The 20,873-nt window shown below is 41.8% G+C and overlaps 1 long non-coding RNA gene across 1 annotated transcript in view; it reads left to right on the top strand.

Annotated features, from left to right (window-relative positions):
* The first annotated feature begins 4,000 nt into the window (after positions 1-4,000).
* Positions 4,001-20,873, top strand: part of LOC129711453 (uncharacterized) — a 36,313-nt gene continuing 19,440 nt past the window's right edge. The window contains exon 1 of the long non-coding RNA XR_008725851.1: positions 4,001-4,497. This is a non-coding gene — a long non-coding RNA (uncharacterized LOC129711453). The remainder of the gene's footprint in view (positions 4,498-20,873) is intronic.

Genomic DNA, 20,873 nt, shown 5'->3' with positions numbered 1-20,873 from the left:
GGACACAGTTGTAGTGGGACATATGATCGGTAGATGGTGGGAAATAGGTCAAAGATGAAAAGGCAAAAAAGTGATGAATGATGAAGCAAATTAGATTGAAGAGGCACAGCATGTGAAGCCAGAGAATGGCATATATGTGGAGAAGGGAGTGGTGTGTTTAGTACATAAACATAGAAACATAGAAATTAGGTGCAGGAGCAGGCCATTCGGCCCTTCGAGCCTGCAGCGCCATTCAATATGATCATGGCTGATCATCCAACTCAGTATCCCGTACCTGCCTTCTCTCCATACCCCCTGATCCCCTTAGCCACAAGGGCCAAATTCCCTCTTAAATATAGACTGGCCTCACTACCCTCTGTGGCAGAGAGTTCCAGAGATTCACCACTCTCTGTGTGAAAAAAAGTTCTTCTCATCTCGGTTTTAAAGTATTTCCCCCTTATCCTTAAGCTGTGACCCCTTGTCCTGGACTTCCCCAACATCGGGGGCAATCTGCCTGCATCTAGCCTGTCCAACCCCTTAAGAATTTTGTAGGTTTCTATAAGATCCCCTCTCAATCTCCTAAATTCTAGAGAGTATAAACCAAGTCTATCCAGTCTTTCTTCATAAGACAGTCCTGACATCCCAGGAATCAATCTGTTCCCTAAAATTTGATAATTCAATGTTCATACATTGGGTTGTAAGCCACCCAAATGGAATATGTGCAGCTGTTCCTCCACTTTCTATATGCCCTCACTCTGGCAATGCAGAAGGCACAGGAGAAAAAGGTCAGTATGGGAATGGGAGTTAAAATGGTTAACAACCGGGAGATCCAGAAGGCCATGTTGGACTGACCATGTGTTTGGCAAAACAGTCGCCTAGTCTATGCCAATGTAAGGGAGGCCTCATTGGGAGTGGTTGCAGGGGAAATGACCTGTGCAGGGGGTGGGTTTGGTGGGAAGGGGTCAATGAAACACTTAGTTGTGAAGGGACGGGCCTGCTCTACATACCTGAAAGAGAACTGGTCCGTTACCTAAATAGTAATGGGAGTGATCTACTGCCCATCATAACATTTAGAATAGAGATACTTTAATCTCCATTCACAACATGATATCTGTGTGAAACTGATGGACTCGTGAAGGATAGCTGATTGATACTGATTGAATGTCATGTTTGATTTGGTCTTGCCATCTGTGCTGAGAACCATCCACTCCACTCATGCATGGAGAGTCTTTGGGTAAGATATCCTCACTGACTAACATTCTTAGAGTGTTGTTCCATGGTCTTGGAGTTTCACTTCTGCTATTGGTGCTGAATGCAATCTCATCACTCCATGAATCACTGATGAACTAATTACCTAATTTATACTCTGATTAATGAGCTAGGAGGTCAAGTAATGCCCCTTGTTCTTTGTAAACTAAAGAGCAGAGTGGACTGCCACCAGATGAATGTCCCATGCCACAGAAGGCTGTGGAGGCTAAGTCAATTGATATTTTTAAGTGGAGATCGATAGATGCTTGATTAAGTATGTGTGTTAGGGATTATGGGGATAAGGCTGTTGAATGCAGTTGAGAGGGAAATATAAATCAGCCATGGTTGAATGGCAGAGTAAACCTTATGGGCTGAATGGCCTAATTCTGCTCCTATAACTTAAGAGTTTATGAATGCTTGCTGGGTGTTGGATTATTATGGTCATCTGCAAACTACTTTTCAAGGAATGCAATCCTTTATGTTTTCCAAAGATCTTGGAATCTTTACAGCAGCATAATGAGAGTTCCTGCAAAGCAATGACGGCTCCCTGCAAGGATGGAAATATCATAATCCTGATAAATCCATGCACCAATAGTGCCCATTGTTCACTTTCATGAACGGAGGAGATGAGTTTGGATCTCTGGGTATTGTTCTCCATGAATTTCCAAATGGAATGCTGCAAACTGAGGCATGTTGCAGATGTCCCCAGTGGGCATTTGGAATTTCCCAGTCCCCACCCTCAACCTTACAGCAATCTATTTCCGATCGTCTCCCAGGACTTAATTTTGGCTAAAGCATGTGGCAGATCTTTGAAAAATTGAGTGTTCCAACGTTTATTCTCATTGAGGTGTGATGGGAAAATTGTACTCTGTTATCCTTGCTGAATATGTCACAAGGTCATAAGTGATAGGAGTAGAATTAGGCCATTCGGCCCATCAAGTCTACTCCTTCATTCAATCATGGCTGATCTATCTCGCCCTCCTAACCAGATTCTCTTGCCTTCTCCCCATAACCTCTAACACCTGTACGAATCAAAAATCTATCTATCTCTGCCTTAAAGATATCCACTGACTTGGCCTCTGCAGCCATCTGTGGCAAAGAATTCCTCAGATTTGCCACCCTCTGACTAAAGAAATTTCTCCTGATCTCTTTCCTAAAAGAACATCTTTTAATTCTGAAGCTATGACGTCTAGTCCTAGACTCTCCTACTAGTGGAAACATCCTCTCCACATCCACTCTATCAACGTTTTTCACTATTCTGAATGTTTCAATGAGATCCCCCCTCATTCTTCGAAACTCCAGCGATTACAGGCCCAGTGCCGACAAACGCTCATCATAGGTTAACCTACTCATTCCTGGAATTATTTTTGTAAACCTCCTGTGGACCCTCTCCAGATCCAGCACATCCTTCCTCAGATATGGTTCCCAAAATTGCTTACAATATTCTAAATTCAGCCTCACTAGCTCCTAATGGAGTCTCAGCAATCCCTCCTGCAAAAGCCCTTATCCTCCTCCTTGTTTCCCTTACGTCTATCCAGTGCACCTTGTTTTGCTGAAATTATGCTGAAAACAATCTTTTACAAGCAGGGTTAATGCATAACCTACGCTAATTCACTGGAGTCCTGTTTGCAATGCTCATACCAAGCCACCTTTCCACCGTGGTTGATGCCAGTTCACTCACCCTTCCAATGAGTGCGTCACCTGAATGCTGCGTTAAATAACACGAGAATCAGCAGACCAGGCTGGGATAATGCATAAGGGCAACACCTGTAAGTTTCCATTGAAACACACAGTGGAAAAGCAAGTACAACAGAACCCAATTTAGCAATCCAAGATCTGAAATTGTACAATGGATTAATTGAGTGAAATTTATTATGTGTTTCTTATTTATTCTTTCCCAAAGAGCTTGATTTTAATTATGTTACAAAGTAAACCCATTGAGGAGCAGTGACTGGCAGGCTCGAGCCTGTTAGTCGGACTTTATAAATAGGAACAACTTTGTCCTTTACAGTTATTCAGAACATGGCAAGAACATAACAGTCAACTCTCCAATTCCTTTTTCAATACCCCCCACATCCCCCGCCTGATGTCCGCCAGGACAGAGTTGTTTAAATCAATACTTCCTATTAATTAATTTCAAACACTTTGTAATTAAAGGAGAATTTTTAGACTAAATTATGAAGCATGCAGGTTGAAATTTATGGCTTTATAACAGTTTGCATTATCAAATTAATCATCTCAAACCACAGTCCATGTAAATGCTAACATCATTAATAATGGAAATGTGGAGTTTCAAAGCTCCCAGGTTATGTCAGTCAGCCATTACCAAAGCCCTCAAAGTAACTACCTCAACTAATGAAATCTTATCACTGTTAACTTATTTGTTCGGCTGTAACATGAAATACACACTTGGAAAGCGAAAGGTTTTAGAGTAAATCTAGAAATGGTTGAAGGGCCCTTGATTGTTTCTGAAGAGATGTGTTGTAAAAAATGACAATAAGGAAAGGTTTGAGTGTGACTGTAATCCTGGTGTGAGTGCAAAGCAACATGTTCGGGAAGGTTTGTTCAAGCAGTGAACAGCTGCAATAAGTCACTGCAGATCACATCCACAGAGCCAAAAATGGATAATTTACACAGCAGTTTGTGATCCTCAAACAGTTTGTAACGTTCCGGCATTATTCATGTCGCAACGTGGGGCCCTGGGCTCCTAGGTGGAGTGTCCAAGCTGCCTGTTTGTTCTGTGGCTGATACGGCCTGTTTGAAAACTGCTGAGCAGCTACAGAGGCCGATAGATCTTGGTGAATGTGTCACCCCAAAGCCTAATCTTCTTAGGGAACCTGGATAAAATAAGTATCTATTACAGAATCAACCTTTATCCCTGCCCCCTTTTGAGCTCTGCCACTCCAATAGCCGAAACGGAGACAATTGCATCATTCTGGACTTAATCAGGTATTAGTAGCTAATGCTGCAAGAGAAGCAGCTAATCTCCATATTTACTCCATCTGTGCTGCTGGACCTGAGTCACTGGGTCTTGGCAGATCAAAGAGTCCCAGTAAAAATCAGATTAGAAGTGAGGGAGAAAGGGGCGGAACTGCAGTGCAGAAGCCAGAACACACTGAACTCCTCATGAAAAGTCTTGTATGTGTTTAAGTTCTTATTGTTTAATCCTATGGAAACTTACTGCATGGATGTCAGACTTTAAAAGAGGCTGCTGAAGGCTTGCATTTGTCATTTTAGATTCCGTTCTTGTGTACATTTTCCCTCAAATTGGTAAGTATGGTTTTAAAAATATTAAATAATGCAGTCATGGTGTTATATTAAAGTATTTGTGTGGGAGGAATGTGAATGAGACAATGTTCAAATAATTAAAAATGTTTGAAAGAATTAAATTATCCACTCCAGCAAAAAAAGAAAATCCATTGTTGCTTCATTGTGGTTGAAAGTTTTGAAGCCAGAGCTCTGGAACATGACTTAACAGATAATGAAGGGTGCACAGTCAGCAAGGGTGATGCCATCCATAAAATGGAACGCAAAGCTAAATCCTTGTTCTGTGATGGCTGAAGATGTCATGCTACAATTTAAGGAAAACTAGTTATTCGGGTCAAATTTCTTCCCTAACCACAGCTTCAGAGTTACATGGAACATCAACCAGCCAAGCTATTACACTAGGTAGACAAAAATGCTGGAGAAGCTTAGCGGGTGAGTTTCTACAGCATTTTTGTCTACCTTCGATTTTCCAGCATCTGCAGTTCCTTCTTGAACAAGCTATTATACTATGTGGAAAATTGAACTGCAGATGTTGGTTTAACCCGAAGATAGACACAAAAAGCTGGAGTAACTCAGTGGGCCAGGCAGCATTTCTGGATAGAAATGGGTGACGTTTCGGATCGACACCCTTCTTCAGACTCAAGACTTGTCCCAGAGCCGGATTTACCACTAGGCTTCATAGGCTGAAGACTAGAGCCTCGAAATCTAGGGGGCCTCCGGCCAAGGTAGAACATCTGCTGTTGAACTCTGAGCGGGCCCCCTCTCTATCTCTCTCTCTGTCACTCTCCGTCTCCGTCCGCCATCCGTATCCATGTCCGGGCCGCTGGGTCTCCGCTCTCCGCTCTCCGCTCGCTCCACATCCGCCGGCACGGCCGGCCACCTTGCACATGTGCACGGCTACGTCCAGCACATCCTCCCCCTGCACATGGACACAACCACGGCCAGCACATCATCGGCCGCCCTGCACATGTGCACTGCAACGGCAACTGTTCAGCGCTGGACAATTTCTCTCTTGCTTTGAATTGTGGGAGATCTGGCCGCCATTGCTGTCCGGTCACCACCTCGCCGCGACCGCTGAAAACCATCGCAGAATCACTCCCTGGTGCTGGAGTAATTCCCTGGAGTAACTCTTGCTTCTGGTTTCATGGTCCTCCAAAAATATTCTAAATGGAATTTAAACTGGAGGTGGTGGAGGGTCCATTCACCAAACTGCAAACTCTGAACAATAACAGCCTATTGCATTTTATCTGTTTATTTATTGTGTATATATATGCTCTATGGTATATAAACACACTGAACTTTTATCTCCTGTTCTGTATTATGTTTACATATTCTGTTGTGCAGCAGCAAGCAAGAATTTCATTGTCCTATCTGGGACACATGACAATAAAACTCTCTTGACTCTTGATTTGGACAAGCAAAAAAAGGGTTCTTGGGGAAAAAAGAGCTACCTTAAATTTAGTTGTGTCTGGTTGGGTAACTATGGTAGGGTGAAGACTATTCCATGCTTTAATTGTGCTGGGCAGCAGCCAGCAACTCTGGATAGAAGATTTATATATATGTGTGTGTGTGTGTGCGTGCGTGCGTGCGTGCGTGCATGCGTGCGTGTGTGTGTGTATGTATATATATATATATATACCCACACATACATACAATTTCCCTCCTTGGATTAATAAAGTTCTATTATATAGTATCGTGAGTGTAGGAAGGAACTGCAGATGCTGGATTAAACTGAAGATAGACACAAAAAGCTGGAGTAACTCAACAGGTCAGACAGAATCTCTGGACAAAAGGAAGATATTACGTTTTGGGTTGAGTCTGAAATAGGTTCCTGCACACCTTTGGAATGTGGAAGGAAACAAGAGCACCCGGAGAAAACCCATGCGATCATAGGGAAAAGGAGCAAACTCCATACAAACAGCACCCATATTCAGGATCAATTCCGGGTCTCTGGCACTTTTAGGCAGAAACTTTATGGCCAATGTACTGCCCCATAGTCTTGAACTTAATTAAAACATACAATAGCTGTACTGGGGGACATAGCGTCACTTAGAGATTTAAGACTGATAATGGATAGTTTCTTTTGTTTTAGTAACCAAAGTTATTAACGTATAATTTTTTGTGTTTTGGAAAACAAAATATAGTGGCACAACTGGTAGACTTGCTGCCTCACATGCCAGAGATCTGTGTTTGATCCTGTCCTCAGGCACTGTCTGTGTTGAATTTGCACATTCTCCCTGCAAGCGTGTGGGTTTCCTCCCACATCCCAAAGATGCATTGGCTTTGTAGGTTAACTTGTCTCTGTAAAATTGCCCCCAAATGTGTAGGGAGTGGGTGAGGAAAGTGGGATAACAGAACTTGTGTGAATGGATAGGCAAAATTGCTGGAGAAACTCAGCGGGTGAGGCAGTATCTATGGAGCGAAGGAAATAGGCGACGTTTCGGGTCGAGACCTTTCTTCAGACTGATGTGAGGGTGGAGGGGACGGGAAGAAGAAAGGGAGAGACAGAGACAGTGGGCTGAGGGAGAGCTGGGAAGGGGGGGAGGAGAAAGCGGGGACTACCTGAAAATGGCGGTCAATGTTCATACCGCTGGGGTGTAAACTGCCCAAGCGAAATATGAGGTGCTGCTCCTCCAATTTACGGTGGGCCTCACTCTGGGCATGGAAGAGGCCCAGGACAGAAAGGTCGGATTCGGAATGCGAGGGGGAGTTGAAGCTCTGAGCCACCGGGAGATCAGGTTGGTTATTACGAACCGAGCAGAGGTGTTGGGAGAAGCGATCGCCAAGCCTGCGCTTGGTCTCACCGAGGTTGATCATACGCTGAATAATCCAACCACATTTTTGTTTGGAAGTGTAAAGAAATAATAGAAATTGCATTCATTGCAACGTGTAAAAAGAGTTGAGATACAGTATTATAATTTTGCTGCATGTCATTGTGGTATATATCATGTCTTGATTGGTGAATATATGTTTTGTTTGTGACTTTATTTGAAGCAGAAATAATAAGTGAATGCTTCATTGAGCAAAATTCCGACTGGTAACTATGCAATTCGTCTGAGCACATTATCACACGCATCATGCAAGCCATCTTAAATGACCACCTAAACAGTCATTTGGCAACCTAAAAAGCTGCCAAGGTTGCCTGGCTGACGACAGAGGAAAAAAGTTAAGTGAGGCTGCAAGGTGTATAATATTTTTGACACTGTCATAGGCCTTTCTTACATATGCTATCACAATGCACTGTAGTTTCCAAACAACACTTCAGTAATTTTCCTTGCCCTCCATTTCAGAATATTAGTGTTTTAAGCCGATAACTCGACACTAGCACTGGCAATAAATAAATAAATAAAAAGTGCAACTTTCCAGCTCTTATCTCATTGGCCACGCACGGCTGCACATCGGTGTCAATCTGGTGGACTCTTCCATCTTCCTCTAGTCGTTGAGGTGGGGGGTTGCGATGGGTCTCACTAGTGGAATAGCCTAGGGCCTCAATCCATCTAAATCCAGCCCTGACTCATCCGAAGAAGGGTTTCAATCCGAAACATCACCCATTCCTTCTCTCCAGAGATGCTGCCTGTCCTGCAGAGTCACTCCAGATTTTTGTGTCTAAGCTATTATACTATCCTTGCTGCCCAATCTCGGCGGTCAGGGGATATGGGGAGAAAGCAGGAATGGGGTACTGATTGGGGATGGTCAGACATGATCACATTGAATGGCAATATTGGCTCGAAGGGACGAATGACCTACTCCTGCACCTATTGTCTATTGTCTATTGGGATACGGGGAGAAGGCAGGAACGGGGTACTGATGCCTCTGACATGGACAAATATAAAGTACTCATTGAAACTAAAATCATTTAAATAAATTGAATATGAAATTCAACCATTTAAAAAAATACAAGTAAGCAACAAGTAAGCAACAAAGCCTGCTGGTAACTGCAAGTAGTTCATGCTCGACCAGGAAGGATTGAATGCTGGAAAACAGTTACAATACTGGTAGTTGTTAATGTGTGGAAATTTAGGACTTCAGTGTTCATCCACACTTGCATAGGTCTTACATATTCCCACAGTTACAACAGTAGATGCCAGCAGCTCCACACAAAACTGCAAGGTCTTTGTGCAGAAATTATGCAGAATTGTGCAAGACAAGAGCTGCCTAACAAATGCAAGCAACTGGAGGAAACGAAAGAGATATTTACTTTGTGGTCATTTACAACATGCATGTTGGCATTAAATGGCAGCAATATTTTCCTTTATTATTTATTGATTTTTTTTCTGTTTATTATGGTGTCTTCTCAGTGCTATGTTTACAGATCTATTGTGCTTCTGCATGGAAGAATTTCAATGTTCCGTTTCAGGACATATGACAATAAAACACTCTTGACCCCTGACTTGCCCACACTTCTGAAAATCATCTCCTCATATTTAAAGAAAAGATCACTTATTATGCATATTGTCATGATGGTTGTTTCTACAAACTCATATTAATGGTTTCCCCCAGGCCTCTATGCAATACATTGGAATGTCATTGACAATAGTATGGAAAAAATAGGAGGGATTGCAGCAGGACTGTAAAGTCTAGTTTGTATGGAGGATCAATTTGAGTTGTCATGTAGCTAACAATACAGTATATATATATACAGAAAAGAAATTATCGATGTTACCTTTAGGATTCAGCTCATTTGCATTAGACTCATAGAGTAAGCCAGAGTCTTATAGCATGGAAGCAGGCCCCTCAGCCCAATTTGCCAATGCTGACTAAGATGCACTATTTACAATTGCTCCACCTGCCTGCATTTGCTCTACACCCCTCTAAACATTTCCTATCCATGTACCTGTCCAAATGTATTTTAAATGTTGTTATACTTCCTCCCTCAACTACCTCCTCTGGCAGCTTATTCGATATATCCACCACCCTCTGTGTTAAAAAGTTGCCCCTCAGGCTTCTGTTCAGTCTTTCTCCTCTCACTTTAAACTTATGTCACCTGGTTCTTGATTCCCCTTCTCTGGGTAAAATACTCTGTGCATTTACCCTATCTATTCCCCTCACGATCTTATACAACTCTATAAGATCACGGTCATCCTCCTGCACTCCAAGGGATAAAGTCTCAGCGCGCACAACCTCTTCATATAGTTCAGGCCTTCATGTCCTCTGGTTTTTGATTCTCCTACTCTGGGTAAAAGATTCTGTGCTTTCACAATTTAGTAATATAAATTTACCATTTACCTGCCCCCCATATTAAACGCATTGGACTTTCAAAGCAACATCAAGGTTTTATTTACAAATATACATTGCTGAGTGTGTGCATGTGTGTGCGTGCGTGCGTTTGTGCATCTGTGTGTGTCTGTGTGCATCTGTGCATGTGGGAGGGGGGCATTGTGTGGAGTGGTCACGAAAGATCAAAGTATATATTTGGATGCTCAAACAGGCACTAATTAGAATGTCATAAATATTCAGTCAATCGACCTTGGAAGCACAATGCCTAGGATACTCACTTCACACCCCTGAGCTCAAAGGGATTGAATTTAGGACCATGACTCACGGAATCTGTCTGCCACATGCTCTGAGTTTTGTCAGTTTGTAATCAGACTAATTAGGTGGACAACATGCTGTGGCAAAGCGTTTCCATGTCCAGCTCAGAGCAGGGCAGAGCTGGTGCCAGACCAAGGCATGAATACTCCTGCAAGATCACTGAGCACCAGCAAAGTGACTGGCAGTGAGCCAGCCCTAATCTTGTTGGTCCCACCCTCATATCTAAAGGAGATTGCACAGAGGCAAAAAGGATTATAAGTAATTGCATGGGTTTAAAGTTCATAATCTATTGTACAGGCAATTGTTCTCCAATTTAACCTCTCTATTAAAGATGCTGTCGTTTAGTAAAATAAAAAAACTGGGCAATAAATAACTTATGTGATCAGATTGTTCCTTCAATGCTTTTCTCCCACATGTATTTTCAAGTCATGAATGGGACTATTGCAAGATTTGTATGAAAGGGAAGATATGATTAGTACAGGCTCTGTATCTCATTAGAAGAGTTGCTGTGGAGCCATGCAAGGCTAAATTGGAGTTATTCAAATAAGACCACAGTCAAAATAAAATGCATTTCAATCATCTTAGCTTCTTTCTGAATGTAATAAAACGGGGACATTTCATTTTATCTGCGTTTATAAATGTGAATTCGTTTTTTTTCATGTTTCTACATTCTACATTCATCAATGAATCCTGAACGTGAAATCTGGTCCATTAATATGCAATTTATCTTGATTACTTTTTAACAGTTTGCAGTGATGACCTTCCACATTTTGCATGTACAATGTGTGCATTGTGAAGATTGTGTTGGCTTGATTTAATGTTCTGCACATGGAAGTTATGGACATTTCAATGGAAAACTTCAGTGGTCATCATAGTTACAGTTTTTATTAGATGCTGCCCCAAGTGTATTTCCCTGAGAGTGTGCAGTCATTTAATGTGTTCATCTGTTACATTTCCATCAGATACATTGGAGATTGACATGTATCCAAAGTTAGCCAATCTGCTTAGTTTAGTTTAGAGATACAGCGTGGAAACAGGCTCTTCGGCCTGTCCTGCCTGTGCCAACCAGCGACCATCCATATATTAGTTATATCCTGCTCACTAGGGATAATTTACAGAAACTAATTAACTTACAAACTTGCATGTCTTTGGAGAGTGGAAGGTAACCAGTGCACCTGGAGAAAACCCACGCAGGTCACAGGGAGAACACACAAACACCATATAGACAACGACCATAGTCAGGATCGAACCCGGGTCTCTGGTGCAGTAATCAGCAACTCTAAAGTGGAAGACCTGCAGTAAGAATGTGCCCACTCAAAATGTCTCCACCAGTTGAATGTAATATGCAGGGTCCAGCCTGAACAGTCACCTATCTATGTTCTCCACAGTTGCTGCCTGAAACCACTGAGTTACTCCAGCACTTTGTGTCTTTTTTAATATTTGTAATGTAGTTTGCTGTGACTTTCTGTACCATAAGAAAAATGATTCTTATTGTTCTTAACATTTTCACTGTCATGGTCTTTTAACCTTTTCCACACTTAAACTGGTAACTAAACTGGAGAGCTGTGGCAGAGGGAGGGGGGTGAGGGGTTTAGGGAAACAAACTCACACTTGTTTGCGATGTTGCTGCTGCTTGTGATTTTCAATCACACTCCGCTTGTAAATGTGTCTCCCTGTATTTAGTACATAAACCATTGCTTAGCCTATCATTAGAGCAATTTATTTGTATTTGGATATCACCCAACTGAGGATCTCGCCCTGCGCTAATTGATACACGGGCCTCAGTTCTTAAAGGGCATCTGGCTGCCAGAACTTGTTCTGGAATGTTCTCCTGCACTGCCCGTGAGGAGGATTGAACAGGACAGGAAGTAGGATCCGCATTTTTGACAGAAACCTAAATATCCTTGTGCAGGAAGGAACAGCAGATGCTGGTTTACACCGTAGATAGACACAAAATGCCGGAGTAACTCAGTGGGACTGGCAACATCTCTTGACAGAAGGAATGGGTGATGTTTTGGGTCGAGACCCTTCTTCAGACTGAGAGTCAAGGGAGAGGGAGACTAAAGATATGAAATGTTTGACAGATCAAAGCAGACTATGATCAATGCAATGTAGAATGGCACATTGCAGGCTGAGGGGAAGGTGACCAAGGCCTATAATTTGTAAAATTTATCAGGACAGTGAAACGAGTCGGTGGGGGAGGGACGGAGAGTGAGGGAAAGCAAGGGTTGCTTGAAGTTTGAGAAATCAATATTCATACCGCTGGGTTGTAAGCTGGCCAAACAAAATATGAGGTGCTGCTCCTCCAAATATCATAGAGGCAAGGGAATTTCAGGGTGCCAGTGGTCCTAAAAGGGCAACCAGATCAGAGATGAAGCCATCCTGCATGATGGGACCAGAGTACCTATGACTTGGGATCTGTGGACCTCCCTTGGACACTCAAGGCTCGGGTTTCTGAGCTTTCAATCACAGATGAATGGAATCTGTTTGACAAATATATACTTATCCATATGCAATCACATATGGATGAGCATCTAATCTTTCTGGATATTGTGTTGTGAGATAAGCTGATTTTTTTTGTATTGACGTTAATACATTTAGAGCCAGGATACACCTTGAATGGAGAAACTCTTTATCAAGATAATAAATGGATAACTTTATCACTACCTTATTACTGTCCCATAGCTGCATGAAGAATCATTAGTACATAAGATCACTAGAAAATAGGAGCAGATAGGGCCTCCCATGCCTATTTTGCAATTCATAATGATCATAGCTGATCCACGCTGGCTTCAAAACCTCTTCTCTGCCCAGTTATCCATAACCCTCATTGCAGTATTGTGGACGCAGCCCAGACCATTCCTGTAAAGCAATCTCCCTTCCCTTGACTCCATTTAAACTTCACACTGGCTTAGCAAGAGTCTCACCCCACACATTACCAACAGGCAAGAGATACAGAAGTTCGAAAAGGCACACCTCCAGATTCAGGGACAGTTTCCTCCCAGCTGTTAAAGGCAACTGAACCATCCTATCACAGACTAGAGAGCAGTCCTGACCTACCATCTACCTCATTGGAGATCCTCGGACTACCTTGAATCGGACTTTACTGGAGTTTATCTTGCACTAAACATTATTCCTTTATCCTGTAACTGTGCATTGTGGACAGCTTGATTGGAGTCATGTATAGGCTTTCCACTGATTAGATACCGCACAACAAAATAGCTTGTCAGTTCACATGACAATGCACTAAACTAAACTAAAATCTTTGATATTTCACTTATTTACCTCATCACTTTAAATGTATCTAATGATTTGGCCTCCACCACCCTTGGGAGCATGTAATTCCAGAGATTCACTATTTTCTGTGCAAATTTTTTTTGTAAGCAACTCAATAATAAATGACAGGCCCCTTATCTTGTAAGTTGTTTGTGAATCTCATTAGTAAGGGTGTCAGGGGTTATGGAAACAAGAGAGGAGAATGAGGTTGAAAGGGAAAGATAGATCAGTCATGATTGAATGGTGGAGTAGACTTGATGGGCCAAATCATCTAATTCAAAGGCCTCCAAGAACTTATGAACTTATTAATTAGTGAAAACATCTCAGCATCTTCTCTGGCAAGCTCCTTTAGGATATTATGTTTGTACAAGTTCACCCTTCAGTATCTGGGAAAAAAACATATAAACTCAACCTGTGTATCCTCTCTTGATAGGACAACTCTTTCATTCCAGGAATTGGTCTGGTGAATCTCATTTGAACTTCTTCCAATGTGGTGATTGGCTTTATTTACATAAGGGACCAAAATCGTATGCAGTATCCAGGTGGCCGCACCAAGGGAGATAGGAGACCTACAATGCTACCATAAGTAGAACATCTGTTTCAAGCAAGAGTTGGAATACAATGGAGCAATATGGAAAGAAATTTCACGTTTTCACAATATTTCATATTTTTTGATACTTTCTTAGGAAAAGTTTATGTTATCACATATATGTCCAGCAAATGAAGCCACATTTGACCGTGAATAGCTGGTGAAGTATGCATTTCAAGTAAGTGTTGTCTCCCTGCAGTGGAGCACACAAACATGGTTAATGTGACCTGCAACATTGCTACCGTAAAACAAAGATCACTTTCAATGTGAAGTTGATCATCATTAAGGGAACCCTCTTCTGCCTGGCCTGCTCTTGCGGTGATAAGGTCTGAGTGCACAGCCCAATTTTCGCACAACCTACTCATGGTAAAATCATTTTGTTGCTATACAGCACCAAACTAAAATCAGTGCCACGTCATCCAGATTCCCAATTTGTAGGTTAAATTGCGAGAAAATTTAACAGGAGTATCATTTTGATAAAATAATCCAAGTTCTATTCATATCTAATGATATTTGTTCAGAACAATCCTTTCAGAATCAGACAATAGTAAAAAAAAGGATGGAATATTTTTATTTTTTAATAGTGGAATATACTGTTACTTAAGTATTCAGAAGTAGTATTCAGATAATACCCTGTATACGTTTTTAGGTTACATTGAATTTTTTTTCTTGATCCTCTTACTAATCAGTATATCACAATAACAGACTCACAATCCCCAACTCTCTACTCAGCTCTGAAGAGAACTGTGTACTTCCAGTCTGGATGTTGTGGTTTGCCTCATTAGATTGGATTAAGTGAGATGCTGAACAAAATAAAAAGTAGCTGCTCGGTAGGAGAGACTGGGGCAACTGAGGGAGAAAGGACCAAGTGTCATTTGTGTGTTGACACCGTTATTGACTGGTGCGCATGCGGTTCACACTTCTCAATTATGTCTGCCAAAGCAAAGGTGGCCATTAATTGCGAAGGCTGATGCCTGAGCAGCAAATGTCAGGGGAAGCTCTGTAACCTCTGTCTTCTCTTATTGGAGCTTGACTTGAGAATGTTCAAGGGCGGGACCCCACAGGCTGCCCATGGTCCCCATGGAGAGGCACGATGCTTCAAAAGCAAAGTGTATTTAGCTTTTGCAGTTCAGTGTGCTGTGTGTGCTTTTGCCTCTGTAGTGTCAGAGGTCTACTGCACTGTTGTGAAATGTCTGTGATTACACATTGACGGTGAAATACACTCCAGCAATGTACTTAATAGGGACAACTAAGAAAAACCTTGAGATAACCTTCATATCAGCATTCATCATTGTCTTGATGCTGCTATGCTTTGCCCAGTATTTTTTTTCAGCTAATAGTCATACATTTTAATTGACAGACAAACTAAAGTATAGAACATTGGCTATTTTGTTCCTTTCAGGCCACTGCATTGCATTTGGATGGAGTGAATATTAACAGCATACAGAAACCGTTTGCTGCTGAGTTACAATTGGAAATGATTGCTTGGTTATAAATTTCTTTGAAAATGAATTAGGCTTTAACATCTTCACCTTTGGATAAATTAGTGTAGCATAAACAATTTAACACTAATTAATACATTTTCTACAACAGAAGTAATTCTACGATATGAATGAAGCCTATCCCTGCATAAACCCAACCTAAGCATATTATAGTAATTGATGGTAAGCTAAACATAATTTATTTAAATAGGTTTAATTCTATTGTTACTTTTCTTTTTATAGCACATTTTTGGGATTATTCCTTATCTTTGAGAGAGTATCATATGTTTTTGAAAAACAATAAAGTTTGATATGAATGTTATTTGAGGGGGTGCCGAAGTGATTGCCAATGGAAAAGTTAGAAAATTATTTACAAGAAGTTGCAGAGTGCTGTGTATGCAGCCCTGTACATCATGCTAACCAGCTTCCCCACATTGAGTATCTACACTTTATGCTGCCTCACACTCCACTCATTCTGTCTTCTTCCCTCCCTCATTGGGCAGAAGGTACATTGACTTAAAAGCATGCACCACCAGATTCAACAACAGCTGTTAACAGACTCTTGAACAGACCGCTCACAAGCTCAGGGATGTATTCATGGCTCCCTACCTACCCCACCACAACCACCAATCGATCGCATTGCAGATTGTTTTTATGTACACTTTCTCTGTAACTATATTCTGCACTCTGTTTCCCCTCTCTTTGCAGCTCCTGGTGCACAATCCCCCCGTGAAACAATAGGCCCGCAATGTGAAACATGACAGTAGTTTTCAATTATTTTTCTTTTCCTTCTTTAGCAATCCTCAAGCTAAAAGAAGATTTGTTTCTGCTTGTGTTCTGTGGCTTATGTTATGATGAATGAGGTCATTAGGGGAACTGCAGAATCTTCCATTGAAGGGGAAGGAGGTGCCTGATATAATGAGTGGGCAGGTAGTTTGAAGACTTTTTTCACACAAAGGGTGGTGGGTGTATTGTTCACACACAAGGTTGTGGGCATATGGAATGAGCTGCCAGAGGAGGTAGTTGAGGCAGGGACTATCGCAATGTTTAAGAAGCAATTAGACAGGTACATGGATAGGACAGGTTTAGAGGGATATGAGCCAAACACAAGCAAGTGGGACTAGTATAATGGGACATGATGCTCAGTGTGGTCAAGTTGAGCCGTCGGGTCTGTTTCCACACTGTATGACTCTAAAGTTCCTTCCAAAGTTTATGCAGGGCTTCTGTATGCTACGGGCATAAATTGGCATTCTGAATTCTCTGTTTCTGAATTTGGAATACTTATTTGAGTGATCAAGGGCCGGGGATTAATAGGATTTATGAGGTGTTGCATTTCCTTGACAGAATATGTTTCATGTTGGGACCTTTCTTCAGTATGAGGAAGGATCTCAATCAGAGACATTGTCTGTCTTTTCCCTCTGCTGATCCTGCCTGATCTGCTGAATCCTTCCAGCACTTTGTGTATTTGCTCAAGATTCCAGCATCTGCAATCGATTGTATTTACTGTCTGAATTTCTTCAAGATGGCTTGATGGACATCCTTGAATCTTTTCCTTACCCCATGTGGTAATTCTTTCCATGACAGAACTTGAAGTCAAGTTTCTGAATTATTGGCTTAGTGTTGGGTATGTGTACAATATGGTCTGCTCAACAGAGTCAACTGAGTGTAATTACCTGAGTATAATACAACCAGGGGCGCCGCACAATTGGCAGCCCTGCCAACAGTCTGTCTGTTTTTCGTCTTCTTTTTGTTATTTTTAGTGTGTGTTAAAAGTTTGTGTAAATGTATTCCAGCTTGTTTATGTGGGGGGAGGGGGAAACTTTTTTTTCAGTTTCTTACCTTGCCGGAGATGCAATTATTTTCCGGATTGCCTCTCCGGTCACTCTGCGGCGTACCATCGATGGAGCTGGAGGCCTCCACAGACTGATCTTGAGCTCTGCCGCGGGGCATGGACTTAACATCGGAGTCGATCCCTAAGACCACTAAAATGTTTAACAAGAAAATCATACAAAACCTTCAGTGGTTTGGCATTAACAGTGCAATCTATATAATTCAGAGCAGTTACTTTTGGAAGAAGTCAAGATCCCAGAGATAGCCAAGAGGATGTGTAGCAAAATTATGCCTAGCGAAGAGAGAGCTCAGTTATGTGGGAAAAATGGTAAACCTGGATTTCATGGTATGTCTTGAACATAGCGCACTTGGCATTGACTGTTTGCAGAGCCGACGAGGAGCAAACAGGGCCCCACTTAGTTTTGAGGACTTTTATTTATTAAGGCAAAAAGCTGTCATCTGTATCAAGTGCAGTTCCATTTACCAACATGATGGGTGGTACATTGGCACCATGGACTGCGGACTAGCTCATTGCTGGAAATGCTTAGCTGGTCATGCAACATTCACACAGAGGGAAATCAAGTTGTGTCAAGACAATTAAGTTAAAATTATTGACCATTTCTGACTGAATCATCTTTTGTATTCAACATCTGCAATTTTTTGCTTTTGCCTGAATATTTGATGTTGCAAAGTATATTTCACACCCATAAACACGAACAGCTTTAGAAATTCTTCATCCTAAGAACATTAAAATGCAATCAATTTACAATGTAGAGTGGAACACAAAGTGCAGAAATAACTCAGCAGATCAAGCCGTTTCTCTGGAGAACATGGATCTTAAGAAGTTCTTAAGAAGATTCCAAACTGAAACCTTACCTATCCTTGTCTTCCAGAGATGGCCCTTGTCTTCCACCACGCTAAGTTATGCGCAAGATTCCAGCATCTGTAACTCCTTATGCTTACAATGTAGTGTTGTTCAGCTTGGAATAAATGGAGGAACTACTATCAGCATGGCAATAATGTTCTACGCACAAAGTTTCTTGTTTGGAATTAGATTTTCTCATCTGTTTTAAGTGGGTTTTGTTTTTTACCACCAGGGGCGCCGGGGAGATGGCCAGCCCTGGCGGAAGTCCGTTCTTTTTTTTCATCTTTTGTTATTTTCAAAATCTGTTAAGTGTTTGTTTTAATTTACTTCGGTGTGTTTTATGTGGGGGGAGGGGGGGTGGAGGATTGGGGGAAACTTTTTATCAAGTTCTTACCTTCCCGGAGATGTGATATATTTTCGGATCACATTCTCCGGGCTCTGCGGCCTACCATCGCTGGAGCTGGGAGCCGCCTCGGACTGTCGTGAGCCCCACCGCGGGACGCGGACTTAACATCGGAGCGGATCCCTTGCCTGGGATCGCTCCCACCGCGGCCTGCGGACTTACCATCAAGGGCTCGCAGTCTCAGGAAAGGCTAGTCGGGAGCTCCAACGCCGCAGAAGGTTCAACCAGCCCCGACGCGAGGTTTGATCACCCGGCGCAGGGGAGCTGACAGCCCCCCATGCAGGAGCTGAATGCCTCGACACGGAGGGCCTGAACACCGCCGACTACATGAGTCAAGATCATCCCATCAACGGAGGGCTCGAGGCCCCCGACCAAGGAAGAACAAAAGGAAGGCCTTGAACTTTATTTCGCCTTCCATCACAGTGAGGAGTCATGTGGATGTTCATGTTAAAATGTGTTTTTGAGTCTGTTGCTTTTAATTGTATGACTGACCTGGCCAATGAAATTCCTCGTATGTTGCAAAACATACTTGGCAAATAAAATCTGATTTTGATTCTGATTCTGATTCTGATTGTGATAATATTGCATTCACAAGAGCTCATGCTCAGAACAAAATAAGTTCTTTCTTGGAACATCAATTAGTTTGCAGTAAAGGCTGTCATTGCTGTGAAGCATATTTAATGTCTTTAGGGAAGCGCAAGTCTGTCACTTCAATTGAAGTTTCCAAGACAAATTAACACTGTCAAAAATATGTTTAGGCCAAGTGCGTTATTTGCATAGGGTGTGAAGATCAAAGGGTATGGGATATCTGATGCATTCTACAAAAATAAACAGTGGAAAAGCAGGAAATTTCACAGGACAACAATAAAAACAAATGAGGATCCCAGCTTCAGAGCTTTAGCATGTGATGATGAAAATGCAGCGTGTAGGTGACTTATTTTGCTAGAGTGATGAATCATGGAGTTGCAAATCCTTTTAGTTAATTGCTTCGAAGTTGTGAGGCTTTCCCTGTGTTCAATATCAATTATCAAGTCTAGAGGTGATAGTGGTAATCCCCCGAGTCAGTTGGTGACTGATTTATAAAATAAGACTGTCAAAGTGGCATTTAGCATTGCAAATATATCAGCTTATTTACACCATCCTACACAATGAAGGAGCAAAAGGAAAGGAATGGCCAACATGCTGATGCGATCACCTCCCTGACATTTGTTGCACATCAGCTCAACCATGTTGAACAGCCAACTGTTCTATCTGGAAGAAAATTAGTCTTTTCCCATCACGACTGTTAATCTGAGCTCAGCTCGATGTAAACCAAGTGCCTCTGTGTATAGCAGGGTGATCAATATGGCAATTGAAGGAGATGTAGTTATTCACTTACAGTTAAAGGAGTATTTGTCTGCAGTTGTCCAGTTCTATTCAGCTGTAGCTTTTTGGATATAGTCCAACTTTACGGCTATGAAAGTTTCATTGACTAACATAATTTCATCAGGCATGATTATTGGTAGACACTATTGGAACATAATTTATATCGCACATTTGTCTTCCTTACCAGTGCACCTATTTGAATGAGTTATGCACTTTATATTTTATCCCCAAACCCAGCAATGGACTATCTTTCCATTTAAAATATAGGTATTTAAATTGAATTTTGAATGTCACAAAACAAAAGTTAAGCATGTGCATCTGAAATCTCATTCCACACTATTTCAGTAAAGATAAAATAACTAATTTAAAATTAATGAGCAAACACTAGCCATAAAATGTTGGGAAAATGAATTTTAGTTTAATCCATTCACAATCTGTATTCTATTATCTTACAAATAAATTTCACGCAATTGAAATTGATCTTGTGACATATAACATATTTTGATAAGAGCTGATGAATAAAATAAATTGTTAAGATGTGGCGCCATCATGCCCACGTTGGTTTTGCACACAGCCTGTCACCGCTGACGACTCACCAGCAGCTTCACGAGAAGGTCCAGCCCCAAATGCTTCTGGAATAAATGTGACACAAGGTGTCTGGCTCAGCTAAGAGTCACGTTTATTCCATAAGCCCCTTTTACCTACATTCTCACCAATCATAACCCATGTGCGGATAAAGTCAATTAGTGCTTCTGACCTTGGAGTTGCCATTGAGCTCTTGTGGCTGGACATTCTCATGAGGCTGCTGGTGAGTTGCAAACGGTGACAGGCTGTATGCAAAACCAACGTGGGCGTGAAGGCACCACAGCTACCCCCTCAATCACTGAGTCATACAAGGTGGCGACTGCCTGGCTATGTACCTCGCCGTCAAGCATTTCCGCCATCTGTTGGAAGGCCGTCCCGTCACTATTTATACGGTTACCAACCGTTCACATGCACTACTCGTACAAGTGTGGGAAACTATTCACCATGGAAAAT

The sequence above is a fragment of the Leucoraja erinacea genome, chromosome 2 (genome assembly GCF_028641065.1).
Source record: "Leucoraja erinacea ecotype New England chromosome 2, Leri_hhj_1, whole genome shotgun sequence".
Lineage (NCBI taxonomy): Eukaryota > Metazoa > Chordata > Chondrichthyes > Rajiformes > Rajidae > Leucoraja > Leucoraja erinaceus.
Note: the sequence above shows the minus strand (reverse complement) of the source record. Positions and strands in the feature narration are given on the sequence as shown.